A 25,379-nucleotide genomic window follows, 5' to 3' on the forward strand; every position below is an offset into this window, starting at 1 on the left:
CTGGTACTTTTGATTTTGAGCCTCCCTTCATTCAGGGACACATTGTGAAACATTTTTAGTTTGTCTTATGGTGTTGACTCTTTTACTGTTCATACAAATATTTACACATTAAGTTTACTGAAAGTAAAAACAGTTGAAAGTCAGAGGACGTTTCTTTTTTTGCTGAGTATATATATAATAAGAATGTGATCAGCCTTGATAGACACTTGGTTGTAAAAAAACAACCTCGGAGGAAAAGTGCAAAAAGGATTTCACTGTGTCACCTTAAATTAACAAAACAATATGCCAAAGCACAATCTCTTGTGTGAACTTTTACATTGGGTTAAAGTAAAAACAACCAAAAGCTGCTTATTTCTTTGACTTTATTTTTTTTTTTCCACAGTGATCTAGCTTTATATGCATTCAGTGATTCTATTTTGTGAAATGTATACAGCAAACTACAAACAATTTTTGAAAGTGAAGATGTAAACCAAAAGAAGCTGTCAAGTGTAAATTCTAATGGCATTCTGTTATCATCTCCTTGGTGTGTCCTGATTGTGATTGAAGTTAAAGATTCAGAATTATGATTAGTTTTAAGATTTCTCAGCTGTATTTGCATTCAAGTGCAAAGAGGTGAAGCTCATCCAGGCCTAGAGATCAAATATATTAGAATATATATATTTTGGTTAAAATACATTGATTTTCTAAATATACAGTTAGGTCCATAAATACTTGGACAGAAGCAACTTTTTTCTAATTTTGGTTCTGTACATTACCAGAATAAATTTTAAATAAAGCAACTCAGATACAGTTGAAGTGCAGACTTTCAGCTTTAATTCAGTGGGTTGAACAAAAAGATTGCATAAAAATGTGAGGCAACCAAAGTGTTTTTTAACACAATCCCTTTATTTCAGGGGCTCAAAAGTAATTGGACAAATTAAATAACTGGAAATTAAATGTTCATTTCTAATACTTGGTTGAAAACCCTTTGCTGGCAACGACAGCCTGAACTCATGGACATCACCAGATGCTGGGTTTCCTCCTTTTTAATGCTCTGCCAGGCCTTTACTGCAGCAGCTTTCAGTTGCTGTTTGTTTGTGGGCCTTTCTGTCCGAAGTTTAGTCTTCAACAACTGAAACGCATGCTCAATTGGGTTAAGATCAGGTGACTGACTTGGCTATACAAGAATTTCCACTTCTTTGCTTTAATAAACTCCTGGGTTGCTTTGGCTGTATGTTTTGGGTCATTGTCCATCTGTATCCTGAAACGCCGCCCATTCAATTTAACTGCATTTAGCTGGATTTGAGCAGACAGTATGTCTCTAAACACCTCAGAATTCATTCGGCTGCTTCTGTTCTGTGTCACATCACCAATAAACACTAGTGTCCCAGTGCCACTGGCAGCCATGCACGCCCAAGCCATCACACTGCCTCCACCGTGTTTTACAGATGATGTCGTATGCTTTGAATAATGAGCTGTTCCACGCCTTCTCCATACTTTTTTCTTGCCGTCATTCTGGTAGAGGTTGATCTTGGTTTCATCTGTCCAAAGAATGTTTTTCCAGAACTGTGCTGGCTTTTTTAGATGTTCTTTAGCAAAGTCCAATCTAGCCTTTCTATTATTGAGGCTTATGAGTGGCTTGCACCTTGCAGTGCACCCTCTGTATTTACTTTCATGCAGTCTTCTCTTTATGGTAGACTTGGATATCGATACGCCTACACCCTGGAGAGTGTTGTTCACTTGGCTGGCTGGTGTGAAAGGGTTTCTCTTCACCATGGAAATGATTCTGCGATCATCCACCACTGTTGTCTTCCGTGGACGTCCAGGTCTTTTTGTGTTGCTGAGTTCACCAGTGATTGTTTTCTTTCTCAGGATGTACCAAACTGTAGATTTTACTACTCATAATATTGTAGCAATTTCTCGGATGGGTTTTTTCTGTTTTCTCAGCTTAAGGATGGCTTCTTTCACCTGCATGGACAGCTCCTTTGACCGCATGTTGTCTGTTCACAGCAAAATCTTCCACATGCAAGCACCACACCTCAAATCAACTCCATGCCTTTTATCTGCTTAATTGATAATAACATAACGACGGACTTGCCCACAACTGCCCATGAAATAGCCTTTGAGTCAATTGTCCAATTACTTTTGAGCCCCTGAAATGAAGGGATTGTGTAAAAAAATGCTTTAGTTGACTCACATTTTTATGCAATTGTTTTGTTCAACCCACTGAATTAAAGCTGAAAGTCTGCACTGAGTTGTTTCATTTAAAATTCATTGTGGTAATGTACAGAACCAAAATTAGAATAAAGTTGTCTCTGTCCAAATATTTACGGACCTAACTGTATACACTGTGTCACACACATGCGCATGGGAGGCAGCTAAAGGGGCTGAATGAGAGTAATTCCATCCCAGACCAGGGGGTGGCGGAGTGCACTAATTCTTTCTCTCACTTCTCTGCAGATCAGTTACAAGAAATTCTGCCGAGCCCTGATGATATCACTTCCAGTTCCGGGCCCAATAACATCACTTCCAGTTCTGCCCCTACTGATGGTGTCACTTCTGGTCCTGGGCCCAATGACACCACTTCTGGTTCCAGCCCCAGTGATGACATCACTTCCTTCGCTCTCCTTTAAAGCCAGCATCTTTGTGCCAACAAATCATTTCTGTTGTGGACTCCAACCTATACTACCACTATTTAACCAATTTTGCAGCCAGGAAAACAATATATGAGTGGCTGCCCCAATCCTTTTTGGTGTCTTTTTGTCAACGTTATGACAATTGATACAAATCTACACCAATGTATGTAAACCTATATATACTGTACTGTTTAAGAACCAATAAACCAAATATATATACAAACATTATTTTGAGTTGGTATGATGGTGCAGTGATAGTGCTGCTGCCTCACAACTAGTAGATCGAGGTTCGAGGCCTCAGGTCCAGTTTGCACGTTCTACCATATACACTGGATATACTCTGGATTTCGCCCTAAGTCCAAAGACACGCAAGTTGGGTGAACTGGCATGGCTAAATTGGCCCCAGAGGGTGTATGAGTGTGTTCACCCTAATATAGGCTAGTGTCCTGTCCAAGGATTGTTCCAGCCTTGCACCCAATATTTGCTGATATAAGCTCCAGCAGTCCTACAATCCTGCCATGGATGAGCAGATAAGGTCCATGGCTGGATGTTTTCTTTCCAGGAAAGGACTCCATATTAAATAAATGGAGAGTTATACAGTAAATGTATACATTTACCAGAAAATATGTTATAGGTAAAACTAAAAGCTACATAGAAATTCATACCAAAAATATTTTTACACTGAATAGAGTAGAACTAAAATTAATGGATAAGCCAAATCACTGGTGTCATAATGTAATGATGAATGTGTTAAAAGGGAGAGCTTATTTTACCTTGAAACATGTTTCTGCAGTACTTCTCCAGTGAGTATAACAAAATTTATTCGTTATTAAGATGTGTCATTCTCTGGACCAGTCTAGTTTGTGTGAGCATGGTTTATTGCTGTTGTAAGGTGACTTCAACATTAAATTTTCACTTTTCAATTGACTTGCACAGTTGTAGTCTAAATCACTTGCATATAGGCTCAGAAAGATAAAATTGAAATCTTATGAATAAATAAAAACTGCATTCTCCCTTAAGTACTACAGTATATATGTTTCAATTATAAGATGTCTTTTAAGCAGATGACATTCATAGATTGCCTTTGGATCTAAGTAAACAGAAAAATGAACATAGCATTGGCCAGACCCTAAGTCAGATTTCCTTTTAATGCAGTTAATGGAAAAATCTAGCATACTGTGTATTCATTTTTTTTTTCTTCTTTTGGCTGCTCCTGTTAGGGGTTTCCACAGTGGATCATATTTTTCAGTATCTTCCTCTCCTCTCCATTTTGCTCTGTCACCCCCATCACCTGCATGTCCTCTCTCACCAGATCCATAAACCTTTTCGTAGGTCTTCCTCTTTTTCTCTTCCCTGGCAGCTCTGTCCTTAACATCCTTCTCCCAATATACTCAGCATCTCTCCTCTGCACATGTCCAAACCAACGCAATCTCGCCTCTCTGGCTTTGCTTGCCAACCGTCCAATCTGAGCTGACCCTCTAATGTACTCATTCCTAATCCTGTCCACCCTTGTCACACCCAATGCAAATCTTGGCATCTTTAACTCTGCCACCTCCAGCTCCGTTTCCTGCCTTCTGGTCATTGCCACCGTCTCCAACCCATATAACATAACTGGTCTCACTACTGTCCTGTAGACCTTCCATTTCACTCTTGCTGATACCCGTCTGTCACAAATTACTCCTGACACTCTTCTCCACCCATTCCACCCTGCCTGCACTCTCTTCTTCACCTCTCTTCCACAATCCCGATTACTCTGTAATGTTGATCCCAAGTATTTAAACTCATTCCCCTTCACCAACTCTACTCCCTGCATCCTCACCATTCCAATGACCTCCCTCTCATTTACACACATATTCTGTCTTGTTCCTACTGACCTTCATTCCTCTTCACTCCATAGCATATCTCCACATCTTCAAAGTCTCCTCAACTTGCTCCCTACTATTGTTACAGATCACAATGTCATCAGCAAACATCATAGTCCATAGGGACTCCTGCCTAATCTCGTCTGGCAACCTGTCCATCACCACTCCAAATAAGAATGGGTTTAAAGCTGATCCCTGATGTAGTCCCACCTCTATGTTGAATGCATCTGTCAATGTGTTTAAAAATATAAAAACAAAATTGTATTCGAAATCAGATACTTTCAACTTATTATTCAGACAAGCTACATTTTCACAACTCTAAAAGGAGTGTGTAATGGACTGTCATCATTTCCACGACTGATTCCTACATTGGTTTCCATGTTGCTGAGATAGGCTTTGACATTTAGGTATGTATGATAATCGATGAATAGTTGAAATACATATTCATCATAAGAGACAGCTCATAAAATAATAATTTAGATGAAGCTACTCAATGCATCTCATCACATCTACTCTGTTAATCATCCAGGATAACACTAAGGAATGAGTATCATAAAAATGCTACTACCACATCTGTATATTATGATATTCTGTTGGTTTTAAGAAAGTGAATTTTATGTTCAGCATGTCATGAATTATTTACATATGTGAAGGCTCCAAAAGGGCCTGCACTGTATACAGCTGTGGTTCCTAATATGTTTAATCTAACAAATTCACAGAATAAATCAATCAGTAATGGTGTTAATTCATGATCAAGAAATATGAATTATGTAATGTTCATTTACTGAGCTTATTGTAGGGAAGTGGAGAGCTCAAGCTTAAGACTATAGTTTCAGGCAGAAATCAGAAACCAATTATGGGAGTGATCCCCATCTTTCACAGGGCACACTCTCACACTTACTAACATGGGGACAATTCAGAAGCTCTCGTCAACTTACACATGTGTCATTATTAATATTCAGAGAAAAATCTCATCCAAATTGGTGACCATGCTGGATTTCACATCAGTTCTGCTGGAATCCCTGAATATAGTGCAGCTGTGCTAATAATCAGCTTTAATATTAGCTAAATTCATCCATCTATTTATCTATTCGTTCATTGTCAACCCACTAATCCATTTGACTGGGCACAAAGTGGGAACTAAACTTTGCATGGGAAGGCAACCCTATAAGTAGGATGAAAAATAAGACTTGTAATATTTAACTTGTGTGTATTAATTTTAGGTTCATTTAGATAAGAAGTAGTTTTTAAGTGAACAAACTATGTGACCAGAACTATCCTGTAACTATATTATAGAGCTCATAGAGGGAAAACTAACATTACTTGCCTAATAGTGCATATTTAAACAGAAGTTTAAAGAAAATGTTTGGAGAAATAGAAAATGTAGGCACATTTCAGGAAGTCCAGACAGACAATTACATCATGCTGTCAGAAGACAGGGAGAGAAGCTGAAGTGGTTAATTTCCTATGTGATGGAAGCCGGCGTTTCAGTGTGGCCAGGACGTCCCTCGACTAAGAAAAACACAGGGCACTATATCCCCTGGAACACTAGATGGCAGCTCCCTTGGATGGAAATGGTTCCTCGTATTCCCGCAGGGCAGAATGAGACATGAAGTCCGTATTCTCAGCCCTGTTGGGAGCCGTGGGTGCCGCCAGGAGGAGATCACCAAGAACCAGGGGGATGTTATGAGGACGTTAACCCGGAAGTACTTCGGGGTCGTGAGGATGCAAGCCCACAGTACTTCCGGGATAATTGATAAAGGAAGATGTGGTGTTGACCCAGAGAAGAAATACTTCCAGGTCATAGACTTTAAAAGGACTGTGGGAAACCCCAGCAGATTGATCCGGAGTTGGGTGGTAGAGTGACTGAGATGCTGGGAGTGGAGGATTGTGGATTATTGTTTATGATTATTGTATTGATTAATTATTGGAAGAATTGTGGAGTGTGTGATGCTTGGAGCACTTTATTGAAAAATATTATTATTAAAATCTTCTTTGTGCTTTTACAAGTGTGTCTTGGGTGCCTGTCTGGTGGGTTCAACGGGGCAACAGTGCCTCTAGCATCCACACCTACATTAAATAGAGAATTGGCTAAGGGGCAAGAGCAGGCAAGAAAGGCCAACTTTTTATAGGATATTGTGGGCAAAAGTTGAGACTGGTCGAGGGGAAGGTGGCATTTGATAGGTTCTGCTTTTGAACCATCTGCTAAACAAATTAATGGGAATAACAATGTTTGTTGACATTATACAAATGACAAAGACTTCTGGGAATTCTGTGAAAGATGTACAAAATGTAAGCAAATTAAAACAAGTGTTATTCTTTGTTAAAATGCATTGTATATGTTTAGGTTCAGATAAAGTAACCAATGTGTATATGCTTTTAAAAAGACGTGAAACAGTGACTTGTGAACTTTGTTGCTAACTTTAATCACATAATTGCTTTAAAATATCTTCAGGTTGACAGGTAGCAAGACCAGGGGAAATTCTCAGTCGTCCAATTTTTGGCTGTTATTATTTAGCAAAAATAGTCATCAAACCATGGCACAAGAGAAGACACCTTAACTGGCTAATATAGACACTATGCAGCTTTTAAGAGAGGCAGATGACATATGACTTTTGATATGAGAGAAGTGAAATGCAATGTTGGTATGAGAGAGTGGACATAGACAGTTTTAAAGACACAACAAAACATCATTCTGTCAGAGGACACAAATACAGTGCCTCCTACAAAATGTAAATGCACCTCAACAGAGAAGTGGAGAAAGATTTCCTACGTTTAAAAAATGAATTAGTTGAATTAAGAACAATGTACTTTTTAATGTACACAGGCATCTCTCTTTTGCAATTGGTTTGAATTGTTCAGGTTGTATGTTTTCTTCTACCTCTGACTTCTAGTATTTGATGCTTGGTTTCTCTGCAAATAAATATAAGTAACGATTGAAGGAAAGTCTGAGTATTCTCATTGAAGCTTCCCTATGTATTGATATTATCTGAGAGCATAGCAGGCCGTTCTGTTCATTCAGAGGTAGCATTCCTGGAGCAAAAGGCTAAATGTAACCTGTTAGGAGGTTCCTATGGCCTTTGTTAGAGTATTTGTGCAGTCCTTTTACAGGTAACATTTTGGAAGCAGAGCACCACATTCGTGAATCCCATCAGGCACATAGCTTTTGAAGGGATCTTGGTCTTTGCCAAGGTAGTCTAAAGTAAAGTCCTTTTAGAGGTAACAATTAGTGAGCAGAAAGACATAGGTGTCCTGGCAGGAGTGCAACTCATGAGTGGAGCAGCTCCTGGCACCAGCTAAGGTACTGAACCTGAGGTAGCTGGCCAAGGCCATTGTTAATATGTCGCCGACCTGTCAGTGAGAATAATGTACCATCAAGCATATAGTGCAGTGGATTTTGGGTTTCATGCACCGTGGCAGTGTCTTTGATGAGAATGACAAATGAGTGAATATTAAATAGTTAAGTATTTCAGGATGCATGTGTAAATCAAGGTTCATAATTTAGGCATTTCCAGTATTAACTTATCCACAAATATAGAGGTTAAAATACCTTTCATGAACACCTTTTCACAATAAAACATTGTCCATAGCAGGACACACTCACACATACACTACCGGTCAAAAGTTTTAGAAAACCCCCGCTTTTCCAGTTTTTCTTCAAATTTAATCTGTTGAAATGCAATGAACAGATTTTGTTTAGCAAAAACTGAAAAAAAGAAATATCAGAATATTAAAAATGGACCCTTTTCAGAGAACAACTAATAGGTTACAACCTACAGATGTTCTGAAGCAAGTAAAGTAAATTAAGCTTTGCAAGTTGAAGCAAACAATTTGCACAGGTGTCCCAATTTCTGTTGATTACTTAAAAACCCTTTGTCTGTCTTAAAGCAGAGTTCACAGTAGAAACTTCCAGGATATAAAACGTTTGGCGTATTCCAAAGACTCCAAAAAGTAACACACGTACTCTGGATTCTCAAAAGATGGATATGTTTTATTTTACAGATCACTGCAGCATGCATATAATCAAGTAGAACATTACAAACTAATCCAAAGAAGTAGTAATAAACCAAAGCTCCTATATATGAAATATAATACTAGATAACAATAACACAGCTCTACTGTAATTGCACTTTTAAAAAACTGCTTACTTCTTTTCTTAGAGGAGACTCCTCTCATGTGCCTGGCCTCAGTTCTCTATTTAAAGATTTTATTAACTCATTTTTAAGTCCTGGAGGCATGTCTGCTTCTGTCTTTGGCAGTGTCTTATCAAAAATATATTTCCAGAGATGAAAAATCTTATTTTTGTTATTGCAGTTTGTTTTTTATACCAGGAGACAATAAGTTCAAAAATGTTTATTAAGCAAGTAAAATTTTAAAAAAAGCTGAGGTTTGTCCAAAAATATTCAACATGTTGTGTACATTAGCAAAAATTTACAGAAAACATATGCAAATTACTCTGTCCTTAAATCGAAAACATCCTTCCTGCTACAACAGTGCTATGAAACAATCTGTTTCCTACAGTATGAACAGTTGGCCTTCAAAATGTTGTAATGTAGTAATTTGTGTTTTAAATATTACTGAATTTCTTTCATGAGATAAGGAATCAGTACTAAACAATAACAGGCTGTTAAAAATAAATATGGAGATAATGCTGTTCATAAAAGCCTTGTTAGATGCCCGGCTTAACAAACTGTGGATTCTGAAAAAGGCTAACTGAAGCTTATTGATATGCTTCACTCTGGCCAGACATCAACAGAAGTCACTCCAGTGTTGCCTTGAAGTGCCTATGAACTAATTTAAGATGACCCATATGACCAGACTATTTTCACCAATTTGCCCAATTCATCACATCTGTAAAAAGCACAACTCACTAAAGTGAGATTATTGGGTTTTAACAGTTTTTTGGGTAGAATGCAGCACATATTTCCCTCTTCAGGATATTCCACAACTGAAACTGATGTTTCTGTCACTACCCAAATCTACTATTACTTCTTCCATGAGGCTTCACACGTTCTTATCTGCTTCATGCACTGCTTACCCACATATTCAGTTTCACACAACTCATTTGGAACTCGCACTACTCATTTGGAATCAAATAACTCTTGTCTGTGCTCACTTTCCACAACTCTGTAAGCCGATATAATCAAGAGGCTCTTTGGTAGCCACATACCCAGGCGAGAGGATTTTAGCAGCAGACAAGAGCTTGCAAGTAAGTACTCTGTAGCCATGCCATGCTTCCCATCTTCTGCTTCAGAACAAATGATGTCAATGCTTTTGAACAGGGAAAAAAAGTTTGTACATGAGATGAAAATAGAAGTGCTACAAAGTTTTGCTTGTGGTAAAATACAATTTGTTCTGCAATTTTTTTTTGCAAACCAAAACTCTATGTTTAGCACATATTGTTTCACATGTCACTCCTTACAACTAAGCTGTGAGTATCTATGGTTTATGGTATTTACTGGTACAGTGAGTTGCTGCACCCACTACACAATGAAACAACTCGGGATCCCAGTTGGCAACCTCCCAGGCAGACACGCAGTCCAGTCCCACCCTCCGAAAATGACCCTCTATCTGCCGCAGCCAGGTGTTACCTGGGTGACCCCTTGGCCTGGTCCAGCCACTCAGGTCCCCAACAATGAGGATCTTACTAGCCAGATCACCCTCGGGGAAACGCGCCACATGGCCGTAGTGCCGTAACTGACACTTCCTCACAATGCAGGTAATGTGACTCGTTCAGGACTCCATGAGCAACCGCTCATTTGAAACAAAGTCAAACCAGCGGTACCCAAGAATTTTCCGGAGAGACACAGTACGAAAGGAGTCCAGTCTTCATCTCAGGTCACTGGGGAGCGTCCATGTCTTGCAACCATATAGCAAGACAGGAAGCACCAGGACTCTAAAGACTTGGACTTCCGTCCTTTTGCATAGATATCAGGAGCGCCACACACCCCTTTCCAGCAACCTCATGGTATCTAGAGGTTTTTATTCCAACCAGCTTCTATTTTTCCTGGGCTGAAGTGAACAGTCATTTCCCAGATTCTGTGTTTTGGGAACAATATAGAAATTAGAAAACAAAATTTTGTCATAAAATTTTTTTATTAAAATGTACTTAGCAATTTTACATGAACCAGTAACGGCACACTGCACGATAAGTGAATACACTTGACTTGAGCATTCATAGTTTTCACACTCTTGTACACTCTACGTTTAGCATTTCTTTGCTCAGAAGTTGATGCATTTGCTGCTTCCTGAGCAGCTCTTCTTTTCTCCACCCTAGCAGCCCACTTCTTTTTTTCTTTTGTCGGCATCTTTTTGTATTAAAACTGATTAAGTCAATGTTTGTGTTGCAATTAGTATGTTTTCTTTCATTTTTCAGTTAAGCTGGCACTTAAGTCTTCAATCTGCCTCAAGAATGATTTAAGATATGAAGAGGTAGGGGAAGTGACGGCAAAGGTGGTAGGAATGAGAACAGCACCCGTAAGCATGTGCCACCCTGCTGGCCGCTGCCTAGAGTTGATTCTATAATAAAATAAAATAAAAATAAAAAGAGGAATAACCTTGGAGGTCAATCATCACCCCAAAAGCAGATAGCAGATGTCACGTAGTATACTGTATGTGTACCAAATTTCAGGTCAATAACGGTTTGAGAGCTACAGATGATTTAAAATCCTGGACAGACACACGGACAGCCACAGTAGCGTATTATATAAGAATATAGTTCATTTTTTAACAATGTTTTCATCTTTCATTCTACTTTTCCAGGTTTTCTAATAGTTTAATTGATCCGTTTTTTACTAAATAGTTGGTCTGATGCTAAAGTAGTTGTAGCCTTTCACAAATCAGTGTTGTCTGCTTGGCTGTCTGCTCTGCTCATTTTTAATTATCATTATTATGATACAATGAAGGGAGCAAACTGCACAGAGAAAGGGCAAAGTATAATGAAATCAGTAAAAGAGAGTTAAGCATTTAAATATACAGCAAACATAGAAATATTTCTGAATGCCTTATAAATGTAAAAATCATGCTGCTGTGCATTTCTGAATGTAGAATAAGAGAAGAGAAAATATACCAGCTAATTAAATGAGATCAGTGTTATCAGTTGTTGTCACTGATTGTGAATCTGGTTGAAACAAACACCTGAAGGCACAGTGGGGCCCCAGGACCCAGTTTCTCCCCTGATCCATGAGAAGTGTGAACTACATTGATGCCTTTGCATATTGAAAAGTGTGTGCACATTGGGTCACATCAAACCTAATCATCTAAAACAAATCTGTGCGGAAAGAGGTGTGATCAGATTTGCTTCCCCTTTAAGATTGCTGAGGTCTGAAAGTTGTTTGTCAAGACTATTCACTTTGAACTGGAGCCCTAAAGTCAATCAATGGAATGGAATCATCCAACTTCTCCTCTGAATAAAACATTTAAGATTAACTTCTATTTAAGGTTAAGTTTTGTGTGGCATACCTAATGTTTGGTTTGAAAGAGGGGTAAAGATAAGCTAGAAATAGGCATGGACAGACCATGAATACTGGCGATCAATTTGGTGCCTGCTCCACAGCTTTTCATAATTATTCCACCTTTTTGAAGACTAAAACGATGTCATCAATGAGAAGATGACGAGGTTATTGTAGAAATGAAGGGGTGGCTCAGAATGAAGGATTTTCAGTCTGATATATGAAGGGATATAAACCTTTATTTTCACTGGTGCAAGTTGGTTGTAGGTGAACAAGAGTAAGAAAAAATGAAGGAATGTAGGAAATACATCTTGTAATCCTATGAGAGTTTTAAAAATTTCTAAATTAATTAGGGTAAAAGATTTGTGCTGGTAAATTTTCTAGGCGATTCTCACAGTTAAAGAAGTTTGCAAGAATAATATCGAGAAACTGATGACTTACAGGTTGGTGTCGTGCTGACACAGTAGCTTCAGCTCAACTTCTAGCTGCAGTTTGAATGGCCTACCTGTGTCTCTGTGGTATTTTCCCCACGTACCCCAAAGCCATGCATATTAGGCAGACTAGTGACTGTAAATTACTGCAGTATGAATGAAAGTGAGTGTGTGTTCATGTGCAGATATACTCTGTGTGCCCTTAGTTGGTTATACTTTTCCTACCATGACAGGTTCAAACCCATCCATGTCAGTATATTGGAAAAAATGGATTCATAAAATGGATGAACAATTGGTTTAAAGGTGCATTATGCAGTCATTCATAGGAGCTAACATTAAATATGAATGTTTACTAAAAGTTATAGCTGCCTGGCAGCAGTCAGATTTTGAAAACGAACATTACTCTCAACTGCACTCTTCAAGAATGAATCACACTGAAACATTTTTCTATAAAAGGCTGGCATAAACCTCTGTCTCTATAGGTTTGAGTCCCATCATTCACAACAAACTAAAAAAAATGATCAAATAGTATCATTAGATATTCAGTTGAATTTTTAATAAGATTCTGAAATATTGCTGTGACATAGAAATTACAAAAACTAGGCTCAAAAATGATGGATCTATTGACTCACTTATACAATGAGAAAGTATGACGAGTTCTTGGCTTGAGCCTGTTACTGCCAGAGCATCATCAACTCTCTGGAGCAATTAACAAGATAAACGCATTTCTCAAAAAAGATGGATAGATGAATGCATAACTACAAACAGTAAATTGTCCATTCAACCAGTCATCCATTTATCCATATTTAAAACTGCTTAAATGAATGGGACTACCTTGTTCTTGTATCTTGACTATCGTGCTTGTTCATTTCTAGTCTCCCTCCCACAGCTAACGCAGATTTGGTCAATTTATAGTTATTATAATGTTGAGATAAAATAATTGAGTGCACCATAATATACAGAAAATCAGCCTCTTCTCTTCAATGGTTGTTTGCATTCCAGCCTCACTCATAATGATCGGCTTTGACTTCTTTTTTTCTTCTTCGTCAAATGCTCATCAGGGTCAAATTTCAACAAACTGCCCTTAAACAAATACTTTAATCATCATCTATATAACATAAAGCTGTATTTTATTTTGTGAGTTTGCTTGAGTTAATTCGGCTCAATTGATTATGGAAAGGTGGTCAATCCAGAAAGTGTAGTGACCGGTGCAGGAGGTTTATTATTAATGAAGCTGTGTTTTATTTGAAAACTGTTAAATAAGCACTATGAGACTATTGTAAAATAATTTAATGAAGTCAGTTATACATAAGGATAAGTTATACATGCTGAGAAAGTCAACATAAAGAAATAGACTGCAAAGTATTGCTGTCACAATGTACCTACATCTTGTATATGAAAGCCTAACTAGAATCTTGCCTTTAAATCAGATTTCATCCATTACACACTATAGCCAGAATGTACTGCTTTTAAGCCCTGAATAACAGATTAAGCTGAACATGCCTCCCAGAGGTAATCACAGCCCTATTTGTTTTCACATTTTAACTTGAAAAAGCAAAATGACACGTTGACTTCATATGAGTTTATCCTTTATCTTTCATGGACTTCATTTATTTGTTGCCAGCATAACAGTAACACACTAACACAAGTGACATATTAAATAAACATCACTACAGATTTTAGAAAGTCACTGCAATAGCCTTTTGAGCACTCTGTTCCTTCTTATTCATTAGATCTCAGCATACTTGCCTAAAGCAAAATGGGACACCCCAACCTTCTGAACAGATGTTCCTCCTTCACTCTACTAAAAGGTCTTGTTTCCAGGAGACTATTATATTTGCTCTAGTTTTATAAAGAGATCTATTACTGTATATGTGTAATCACACTTTTTTACCGGTATGTTAAGTACTTTTTTAAAGGTAACTAAGTTATCAATAATGTCCATCCATCCATCCATTATTCAACCCACTATATCCTAACACAAGGGTCATAGGGGTCTGCTGGAGCCAATCCCAGCCAATACAGGGCGCAAGGCAGGAAACAAACCCTGCGCAGGGTGCCAGCCCACCGAGGTATCAATAATGTTCTTTTGAAAAACAAGACCTCAGTTGCAAAGTTTCTGATTATAACTGAGTTCATCATGAATGACCATTAATATAAAAATTACAGTACTACGGTGTTGTACCTTGTTAGCCATTATGGACGCAATGAGAAGTCAAGCAAAATTACACCTTTTTAGTTAGCCAATAAAAAATGTAATTTTGCTTGACTTCTCATTGCTGTGATAATAATAATAATAATAATAATAATAATAATAATAATAATAATAATAATAGATTTTGAAATCTGCTTACCTAGTTCATGTTCTGAGTAGAAGCTAATGTCTATCTCATTATTTCATTATTTTGGACTCGACCCTGGATGGTGTTCATCTATCACAGGACACATAGACACACTCTTACATGGGATCACCACTTAAACTCTCACATACTTATTTTAAATCTAACAGCAGAGCACAACAACCATTAGAATTTAAAAAATGGGAATAAGATCTACTGTGACATATGGGCATGAAGCATGGACTCTCACAGCCAGAATGCAAACGCTGTGGATATAGACATAGTGAGGAAAATAAGAACCAATGAGATACTGGAGCATTTGAATGGAAAATCTGGAATATTCGCTGAAATAATTCATGTAAGAGGAATAGTTTGTTGGGCAGGATATTGGCAAATGATGTTTGGAGAAAGATTGTGTAGAAGATTTGTAATGTAGCGGAAGTTTGTGTAGAGGAAGACTGTGGAAAAGACAGCTAAAAAGAAGAGGTATAAGGCTTCAGAGGGGGAGAGTGATAACAGAAAACAAAGACAAGTTGTGTGCTACATGGGATGTAATGCAGAAGACAATGATGACATGTGTATTATTATTTATTTAGATGATGTCTTTATCTTTATCTGCCATCCGTAAATAAACTGCTCCACAAGTAGCTCAAGTGACGTCCTCTGAATCACACATATAGAGGCTGCAATTGAATTGGCAACCCAATGCCCTTAACCACTACACCATACTGGCTGTGTGAAGAACAAAAGAAAACCTGGAGAAAAATCCACACAAGCACAGGGAGAATGCATAAATTGCACACCGCCAGTGGTCAGAATGTGAAGAGGACATAAGACAAGAATGTTTCTTATTACATGAGGCCTCGAACAACTATATATCAGGAGATGAGATGGTAAGTATGGATAACTTCAGATACAGTATGCTTACAACTCTGCCATTGATGGTCTAAGCAAATATATCAAGCTAGACAACAACAAGTCACCAGGCTAGTGAAGGATCATGATAGCGACAAAACAAAATACTCTCTCCAAAATAAATACATTTGCAAGAAAAGTTCACAACAGTTCAGAACATAATCAACTCAAGTCCAGCATTTGGGAAGAAAAAAATCAGAACTCTTTGACATAAAACTACTACATAGACAATTCCTATTGACAGACTATCGTTTGATAAAGAAATGTCCACATAGCTCCTATCTTAAAGGAGAAACAGAGGGCTTAATATTAGCAGCCAGGGACAAGGCAGTCAGCACCCAAAAGAAAGGGTGTGCAACAAGGCAGAACACATAAGCCATATTGTTGGAGGCTGTATAACACTACTGCTATCTCACTCTGTCAAATGACACAATAAATTACAGAACCACATGTACTGGATAAGGTGCAAGTCTCTAGGGGTATACGTGCATTACAAGTACTATGAACATGTACTGTGCCTGAAAATGACTTCAACATCAACAACACTTTGTGGAACATGCCAATAGCCACAGATAAGACAATCTTAGACAAACCACCTTGGCCTAACATGAAAGGCAAAAACCTGCCTACTGATAGACATCCATCCATTATCCAACCCACTATATCCTAACTACAGGGTCACAGGGGTCTGCTGGAGCCAATCCCAGTGCACAAGGCAGGAAACAAACCCGGGGCAGGGCCAGCCCACCACAGGGTACACACACACCAGGGACAATTTAGAATCGGCAATACACCTAACCTGCATGTCTTTGGACTGTGGGAGGAAACCAGAGAACCTGGAGGAAACCCACGCAGACCACAGCGAACCCGGGTCTCCTAACTGCGAGACAGCAGCGCTACCACTGCTCTACCATGTCACCACTGATAGACATAGCCATCCTAATTTATTTACATAGTATGCATGGTGAAATGGAGAAACTCTGAAACTAAAAGGACCTGGCTGGAAACTGAGATTAGCATGATGTGGAATGTTAAAACAGGAGTAGTGTCGGTCATAATCAGAGCATTGGGAATAGTCAGAAGAAATGTAATCAAAACCTTCAGTTGCTCCTGGGCCATCCATCACTCTGTGAGATGCAGAAAACTCCACTAATGGGTGCAGCACATATCCTATGAAAGGATGTTTTGATCCGTTGATGAAATCTGTATTTACTAATTACAGCCATCAAAAAACAGACAAAATCAAGAGGAGGATAAACCCGGCTTGCTATCAACAGTTCTCCAATTATAAGCTATGGCTTGTGACACGTTTCACTTATTCCTACATTCATTTTAAAGTAGACGGACACTGTACAATTCAAGCTGTCCACAAGAGGCATGTGTCTGCTGCTCTAAAATCTATTAAAAAACAAATTAAAAAAGTTATTTGAACAGAATGGAACTAAAAAAAATTCCATTCATAAAAGTATGTTGCTGGTTTTCTTTTTATGTATTGCTATTCATTTCTACATGAAAAGGACACTAAAAGGCATTATTAAATTGATTGCAATTTTTTCACTTCTTCACACAATTAAACACCCACCTTAATGCAGCCTCAATGTGCATTCAGAGAAAGAGTAAAACAAAAGGAAAGTTTTCATCCACCCATCTATCTATTTTTTGAACAAATGCGGAGACTCCCTGCGTGGAGTTTGCATGTTCTCCCCGTGTCTGCGTGGGTTTCCTCAGGGTGCTCCAGTTTCCTCCCACAGTCCAAAGACATGCAGGTTAGGTGCATTGGATTTCCTAAATTGTCCCTAGTGTGTGCTTGGTGTGTGTGTGTGTATGTGTGCCCTGCAGTGAGCTGGCGAGTTTGTTTCCTGCCTTGTGCCCTGTGTTGGCTAGGATTGGCTCCAGCAGACCCCCATGACCCTGTAGTTAGGATATAGCGGATTGGATAATAGATGAATGATTTCACAGAGAACAGAGTTTCTTCTTTCAGTGGGAACCAACCCTGAATGGGATGCCAATTCATAAAGGAGTATGGTCACACACCACCAACCCAGATCAACGCAGAATAGTCAAATAATCTAGTAAAAATGACTTTGGGAGAAGATCAGAGTAACCACAAGATAACAAGAACAAAACACTGACCTGACTGGCAACTAAACCATCTAAGGTTATGAGGCAGCTGACGTACCACTGTGCCACTTACAATAAGCATTCTGAAAACCACCGAGTCGACTTCAGCTCAATCACAGAAACATCAATGCAAGACAGGAGTCAAACCTTGATGTGCAGTGCCCACTCCAGCTCATACTCACCCACACAAAGACCCAGTAAACAGTTAACAATCAACCCAATACACACATCTTTGAGATGTGGGAGGTGAAAACAATTGTCCAAGAAATATTCAAAGACATGGGGAGAAAGAGCCAACACCACACACAACATGAGTAACCACCGGCAGTCAAACTCAGTGGCATAGGATTCAAACCCTGGCTATCACCCATTTAGATTTTCAGTGGAATCTTTGTGCGATTGACAAAAATGTGAATCTGAACTGACAAAACCTCAATTGAATCAGAAACCGAGCTTCCGAGGGGTTTCTGGATAGTGACCACAGGTGGAATACCCACTGAAACTGCACTTCTGCCAGCATTTCAACAAATTAGACATAATTATTTTTATTCATACCTAAAGGAAAGATTAAACACCTGAGAGCAGCATAACACAGTATTTCAATGTATGACTATTGTTTTATATTATAAACATGCACAGGAATTTTCCCACAGAGCAACTTCTTTTGTTTCCAGGAAATTACATTTGTGCATTTGGCAGACAAATGCTGGTGGGGATCTCCAAAGTATAATGTATCTGCAGCGTTATTTAAATGCCACCCTTTGTTATAATGGTCTGCTTGAAAATGATAAATTACAGTAAGTTCGTTTCAAGTAGTGGTACCGTTGGTTTTCCAAATCAGTACCAGTAAGGTTGTTTCTCTTTAAGTTTTAAAACTCAGTCTCTCAAAAATTCATTTTACAAATGAAAGAACACGTTTCTTTTTACTGCCTTAAAAATACATTAGTAATCTTTGTTTCTGCTTGCTGCAAGAAATAAAGTTTTATAAGGTTAACCATCAGCAAAGTAGTCCTACATAGTTTTGTAATGTTACAGTTAGCCATACCATTCACAATTCAGGCAAAAGCAGTGATCAGATCAATTTTTATTATTATTATCATTATTATTACTCTTATAATTATTATTACTATTATTAGCATTTCACACTGAACATGAAATATGATACATACTGTCAGGTGCAATCCTGGCCAGACTCCGAGAATCTGTGTTCACTGGCACTGCAGTCAAAGCTCGACATGAACGTTTTATAGATGTGAGAGGGAAAGCCTTTCCTCTCCCTCACATACTCTCTCACACAATCTGCAGAGTGGAATACTCCAATGAGTCAAAGTTTGGCAGCACCAGCCGTGCGCCACTGCAACATTAAACAGAGGTGGGAGGAGTGAGTGAAATTATACCTCCCAGTGAATACACACAATCTAGGGAGACATGAGCAAGACAATCACAAGGCAAGATTTCCCCGGAGGTGATCATGCTAGAGAGACTCCGCTTTCTTTCTCTGTGTGCTGACTGGAATACAACAAAAGCTAGATTACTCATTATTTTTTTTTTAACAGAAGCTTTTGAGTCCCATATTACTTTATAGATGCTTGAAGCCACAGGATAACGTATTTCTTCTAGATTTCATGTTCAAACCAAACAGCACACATGGCAAAGGATTGAAATGGGTAGTGGGCACATACTATGCTGTAATATAAAAGAGAAATGCATTCTGTATAATGTATGTCACAATATGCAATTTTTTAATGTACTGATTATATATCCCTAAGCTTTTTAATGGTAACTCAGTTCTGAACTTTAAAAAAAAATAATGACATAAAGTAACCATTATATTTGTGTATCTTATCCTATAATATTTGTGTGATTTTATTCCATTCTAACCCAGAAAAGTATCTGAAATAAAAAAAAAACTGATAAAAGGTCACCAGCTGTTCTCTGACTAATCATTCTCATTTAACATCATTCCAGCAGACCTTGGTTTTAGAATCCACTGCCTTTAAACATTTAAATAATGAATTTCGGCAGTCTGGATGACATGATTATGTAAAACAAACACGACAACCACTCAGCAGTAAAAGTTTCAAATTAGAAGAATGTAATACATTTCTGTGAAACGAGACAGAAAGAAAAAGTAAGTCACAGCTGTAAAAATAACAAAATGAGATGCTTTAATCTTGCATTATTTGACCGGATTTATGAATATTACCTTTTCACTACATAATTACAGCTTATAATTATACATTAGGATGGCACTGTGGTGCTGTGGCTAGTGCTGCTACCCTACAGATAACACATCCTGCTTTGATTCCCATGACAGACAGTTATCTCTGGTGACTCCACACATTCATTCAGTCTGTGTGGTTGTTTCTATTTTTCTCCCACATGCAAAAGATGTATGCGTGAAGTTAAATGGTGATTGTAAATTATTCTTGTTGCTGTGTGAGTGAGCGAGCCCAGTTCTGGGATGGTACATTGTCCAGAGTTGGTTAATGCCATGTCCCCAATGCTTTAATGGGAGGCTCTGGCCTCCCATTACCATGTTTAAGATTAAGCAAGTTTGATAATGCTATTTTACGTAATTATTAATCTTTATCTGGTTCAAAATTTAACTGAAATAATTTTGAGGTCTGGTTGCTGTGAATTAAGTTTAGGAAATTTTACAGTTTTGGCAGTTGCTAACTCATTTTATCACTGAGGTAGTGAGACACTTCAGCTCTATCTTGAAAGATTTTCTGCTTTAAACGCTGCCCTTTTATTGTATTTTCAGATAGCCATGAGCATGTTGTTTTATAGCAATGGCATGTTTCTTGATGCGTAAGTAACTCTAGACTAGATAAGTTAGACTAAATCAGTTATAGAATTTTCAAACTTTTGCTCAGCTTTTTTTTTTTTTTTTGACTGGTATTCGTGTTTGTTTTTTTGAGATCAGATTTTTATTAAAGAAACCACAACCAAAAAATTAAAAAGTAACACACTGTGTTATGGTGTATAGAATCTACAAATTATTCTCTATATTTTTATTATTATATTTTGCTCAATCCCAACAAGATGAATTCAGATGTAGGAGGCATTATAATAAAAAGGCATATCCTCTTCCCTTACACCTAGGGAATCCCGGACATTTTTCATTCCCGGGAATGCGGGAATGAAACTGCTGTAATTCCTGGGAAACCGGGAACGGCCAAGCTCACATATATAGTGTGTAAAAGTGTAAAAATCGATCAAGAAATAACAGTTATTTTTGAAAATAATTAAGTGGCACAGTTTTTTGGCCCACGGTGTAGTGTGTTGCCGATTAATTCAGTCAACAACAGACCAGCAGCAGTCAGTCTTGCGGCTCCCACTAAGACTGAGCAGAGTGGACTGGGAGAAGTCTGCACTCTGCAGCTCAAGAATGCCGGGATGGGGCAGACTTCATTGATGTCTATCAGACAACAGTTTTGAACAGAAACTTGAAATTGCAATGCGTCAGTCTGTTGCATCCGCATTATCTGTGCCAAGAAACTTGCCATCACAGAATGATGACAAGAAACTGGATGCATCAGTAAAAGCTGAAAAGGTGGTGTTTCAGAGCAACAGCAAGCGCAGGCGTTGTTTAGAACAAGTGTATCAGTATCTGATAACTGTGTCGCTTACTTCAGTGGAGGCAGAGCGTGCTTTCTCAGCAGCTGGTGTACTCTGCACGAAGGTGCGCTCTCGCCTGGGTGACCATACGTTGGACACGTTGTGCTTTCTACGCTCTTATTACCGCAACTAACTAGATACATGTACTTATATAACAGCATGAACTGCTTATAGATAAGGTCAGTCTTTTATTGGTGTCAACATATTGCAGTAGTTTTATTAAAAATAAGTGTCGGTCGTTCTGAAACCGTTCACATGTGACATGCCCGTGCACTGTGTCATCACTGGGAGCCCGGGATTCCCAAGAATGACATGTGGGATTCCCGAATTCCCAGGAGTGGATAAACCCGTCCGGCAATGGATTCCCTACTTACACCTCACTTTTATAACAGTTGTTCACAGCATAGTGCTAAATTGATATTACAGCCTGGGAAAGGTGACTGAGCCATGCCTCAGGCTATCGATTACTTTATGGATGGACATCTGGGACAACAATTTGGTTTACAGCCTGGGAAAGGAGGGCATGAGGCAATATCAAAAAACTTTATTAACTGGGAAAAGATATTTGACAGCTAGCCAATCAGGTGCATGCAACTATCATGTGTTGTGAAACCACCTCATGAAACTTTATAATAAATATGCCTCATTTTGAAAGCAACGTCAGAAGAAGATGAAGAAGAAGAGGAATGGATGAAGACGACACTGGTCGTCAGAAAAGCATCATGAACATCGATTGCTAAATCAAACGCCGCCCTGGGACATTCATCCTTGTCATCTGTAACTTTTGCGTAAGCTTCTTCTAAAGACTATATATATCTAGACTTTACTATCAGTATCTATTTTCTATCATTCTTTGTTCCAGTGGTATTATTATTATTCTTGTAATAAATATCATGCTGCTTTAAACTTTCTGTGCTTTGTCTTAATGTCTATAGTGTGATTGAAATAATAAGTTAGATTTCTTGTAAATCTAGTGCAGCCGAAGATTTGCTATTACCTCTGTGCTGCAAGTTAGAGCTCCACTCAATAGTAGGGAACAGTACGTAAAGAAGGTATTCTTGGCTGATAAAGGGCCTATAGTCAAGAGTGCTGAGTCTTTGTATGTTTAAATGCATTGTTGTAGACCAAAAGTAATATTTAGGTCTGAGATATCATTAAAACATCGTATGTTGTTCGTGCCGATAATAAGTAAGTCTCTTGAAGTGCAGAGTGACAGGCTGTGTTATTCCTAAAGCACCTGTGTGGTTTAAAGTGCTAAAGGTTAATCAGCGTGTGTGTGTCATTCATGGGGCACTGTTGTGGTTAGGGTCTGTGTGTATGCGTATAGCTATGTATGTGTGTGTTCATCTTAAACTGCAACAGTAGACCAACCCGATAACAAACTTGACAAGTACACTTACGCTTGAGAAAACAGGTAAAGGGTAAGTAGAGGGAAAGACTACGATAATATACACTGTAATAGCTTTCTAGAAAAAGTCTAAAAAATGACAATTCCATTTTAACAACACCCACTCCCCTAAACCCAACCTTGTGAGACTTCAAAATAGAAAAGAATTGGAATCTTGGAACTTGACCAAAAGAGGCTAGGGAGCAGCCTACAACCATAATGTAAAAAAAAAAAAGAATAAAGAAAAAGAAAATAAACAAAATATTAAACTACGCGGCTTTATAAATACACTGAAACTAACCACATATTGTTTATAAGTGTAATGCATCTGATTGTAATTAACCTGTAACAATATAATGGTCCAAGGAATAGCCATAGTATTCCAAATACCATAACTAGCGTTGTTACTCTCACTGCACCTTTTTTTCCGCTTTTAGCTGCTCCCGTTAGGGTTTGCCACATCGGATCATCTTTTTCCGTAAAATTCTCACTGCACCACTCGGAGTATTTATATCACTGTATCTGAGTGGGAAATCACAGCAGCAGCTGATCGGAAAGAGAATTATCAGTATACAGCATCAAGCACACGTTACCTCAGCCACGGCAAAACGTTTCAAAGCCTTTCCTGTATGGACCTCGCGGTTCAGAAACAGTTTCATCCCAAGAACTTTAAATGTACTCAATCAATTGCTCCTTGTAGAACTGTTTGTACTTATAAGTACAATCACCTCACTGTAAACTTGCACTACAGTTATAATATTGCACAAAACTTTAACTTCATTTAAATAATCTGTATTGTTAATAATTAAACATGTGAGGATGCGGTGCCGCAGTGCTAGCAAGTTCACACATTGTTTCTGCCTTGCACTGTATATTTGCTGAGGCTGGCACGACACTGGAAGGATAGAATAATTAAACACGTACTATGAAGAATCGTCGTTGTAAGCTTAGAGATGGTTTAACATCTATTACAGAGCTGATTGCGTGGCGATTGGGTATTTGGGGAAAGAAAAGTAAGGACAGGAATTTGAGGTTAGTATGTTTGAAAGAGACAATACTACAATAAATTATTTCATCGAAGGTCACAGCAGCATCTTGTGTGAGACATGAACAATCACTGCGCCATCGTGTTCTCATGTTTAATAACATGCTTTCATTCCAATCATCATGAAAATGATATCAAGTTGTGGCGAGTTGCTGGGGCTACGACCCGGCCAGGATGCCTGGAAGGACTGGAAGGTGGCATGTACGTCCTCCGGGCCACGAGGGGGCAACCACCCTGGAACAGAGGAGGACCACAGGAGAGGAATAAGGAGGCTTATGCTTATTGGAACCTGTGGCCACTGCCAGGGGGCGCCCCAAGTCTCAGAGGGCCCGGAATTGATTTACTTCCACCACACCCGGGAAGATGGAGGAGAATCCCTCCAGGGACGCCCGGAGTGCTTCCAAGTGCTCTTCTGCCACACCAGGAAGTGACGTCAAAGGAAGCACCTGGAGCACATCCGGGTGAAAATAAAAGGGGCCACATTCCTACAGTCTGGGAGCTAGAGTCGGGAGTGGGAGCAGGACAAGGCTCCCACGGAGAGACAGAGGAAAGGTGGTCCAAGAGACAGAGTGAGAAAGGCGGGACTGAGTTGTGTGAATTATGGAGGAGAAAATAAAAGACCTTTTCATAAAGATGCGGTGTCTGTCTGATGGTGTCCGGGCATGTCTCACAAAGTATACATCACAGTATTTTAATTATTCAGAGAGCTGTAATATCACGAATGTAATTGATTCTGTGTCCTGTCGGAGAAAGAGAAAGAATGGAAGCACGTAGTGATTCACACACATTGAGCACATTGAAGATCAAGTACAAAACAAAGCATTTAACTTGCTACTTTAGTTACGATGGGATTTGAGAAACTAGTAAATTAAATGATTTTAAGATGAAGTTTATGATGTTCTACTTTAACGACAAAATAAACTACATGACTGAAGTGGAAATTTCAAGATTAAAGTTGACATTTCGTGCTTTTTTCCCACTGTGTGCCTATTTTTTTTTTTGTCTGTGCCCTAATAAGCTCAGACGGTGGGCTACGACTCCCTTTTCATGGCGACTTTGATATCTGACAACTTCTTTTTTATTTTGGCATTGTGCGACTTTGTGAACTTGAACTTTCGAGTTTCTCAGACACGCTATGTCACTCGATCAACTTCCTTTTGTTGATTATACCACTATTTAAACCAACAAATAGTACGTTTTTCCTTGCCCCCACTTGGTATTTGCTGAAATTCTTATACTTTCCCTCTTGTTTTTCCCATTGTCTTTTCACAGAAGGCTGAGCTTAAGCTTTATATTGATTTGCATATCCAAAGAGGAGTAATTCTAGGAAGAGTTGGGGCGGGACAGCAGGCGCATGCACGTGCATTACTTTTCATGCTGATCGGGATTTATGTTGTGGAAGAACGTGAAAGTTGGCGAACGCACAGATTCCTGCATCTGGATTTTTCTGTGCGTAAGCACATTTCGGCTTTTGTGCTTAAGTCATGTTATAGTTCGAATTCTAAGCACAGCGTTATGCTTGAGGCCCTAGGATGATAAATGTGGTCAAATCAGGAACCTGAGGTCAAAGTCAGGAGGACAAATGAACT

General features: G+C 38.7%; 1 protein-coding gene across 6 annotated transcripts in view; it reads right to left on the minus strand.

Annotated features, from left to right (window-relative positions):
• Nucleotides 1–25,379, minus strand: part of mctp1a (multiple C2 domains, transmembrane 1a) — a 934,223-nt gene that overhangs the window by 666,018 nt on the left and 242,826 nt on the right. Inside the window, exon 1 of one of the 6 annotated variants that reach the window (XM_039759360.1) lies at nucleotides 18,904–19,005. The exons of the other annotated variants lie outside the window; for them this stretch is intronic. The gene's annotated coding sequence lies outside the window, so the exon portion shown is untranslated. Of the gene's footprint in view, nucleotides 1–18,903; nucleotides 19,006–25,379 lie in introns of those variants that run through there. 6 annotated transcript variants of the gene reach the window in all.

This window comes from Polypterus senegalus, chromosome 7, assembly GCF_016835505.1.
Source record: "Polypterus senegalus isolate Bchr_013 chromosome 7, ASM1683550v1, whole genome shotgun sequence".
NCBI classification, from domain to species: Eukaryota; Metazoa; Chordata; class Cladistia; order Polypteriformes; family Polypteridae; genus Polypterus; species Polypterus senegalus.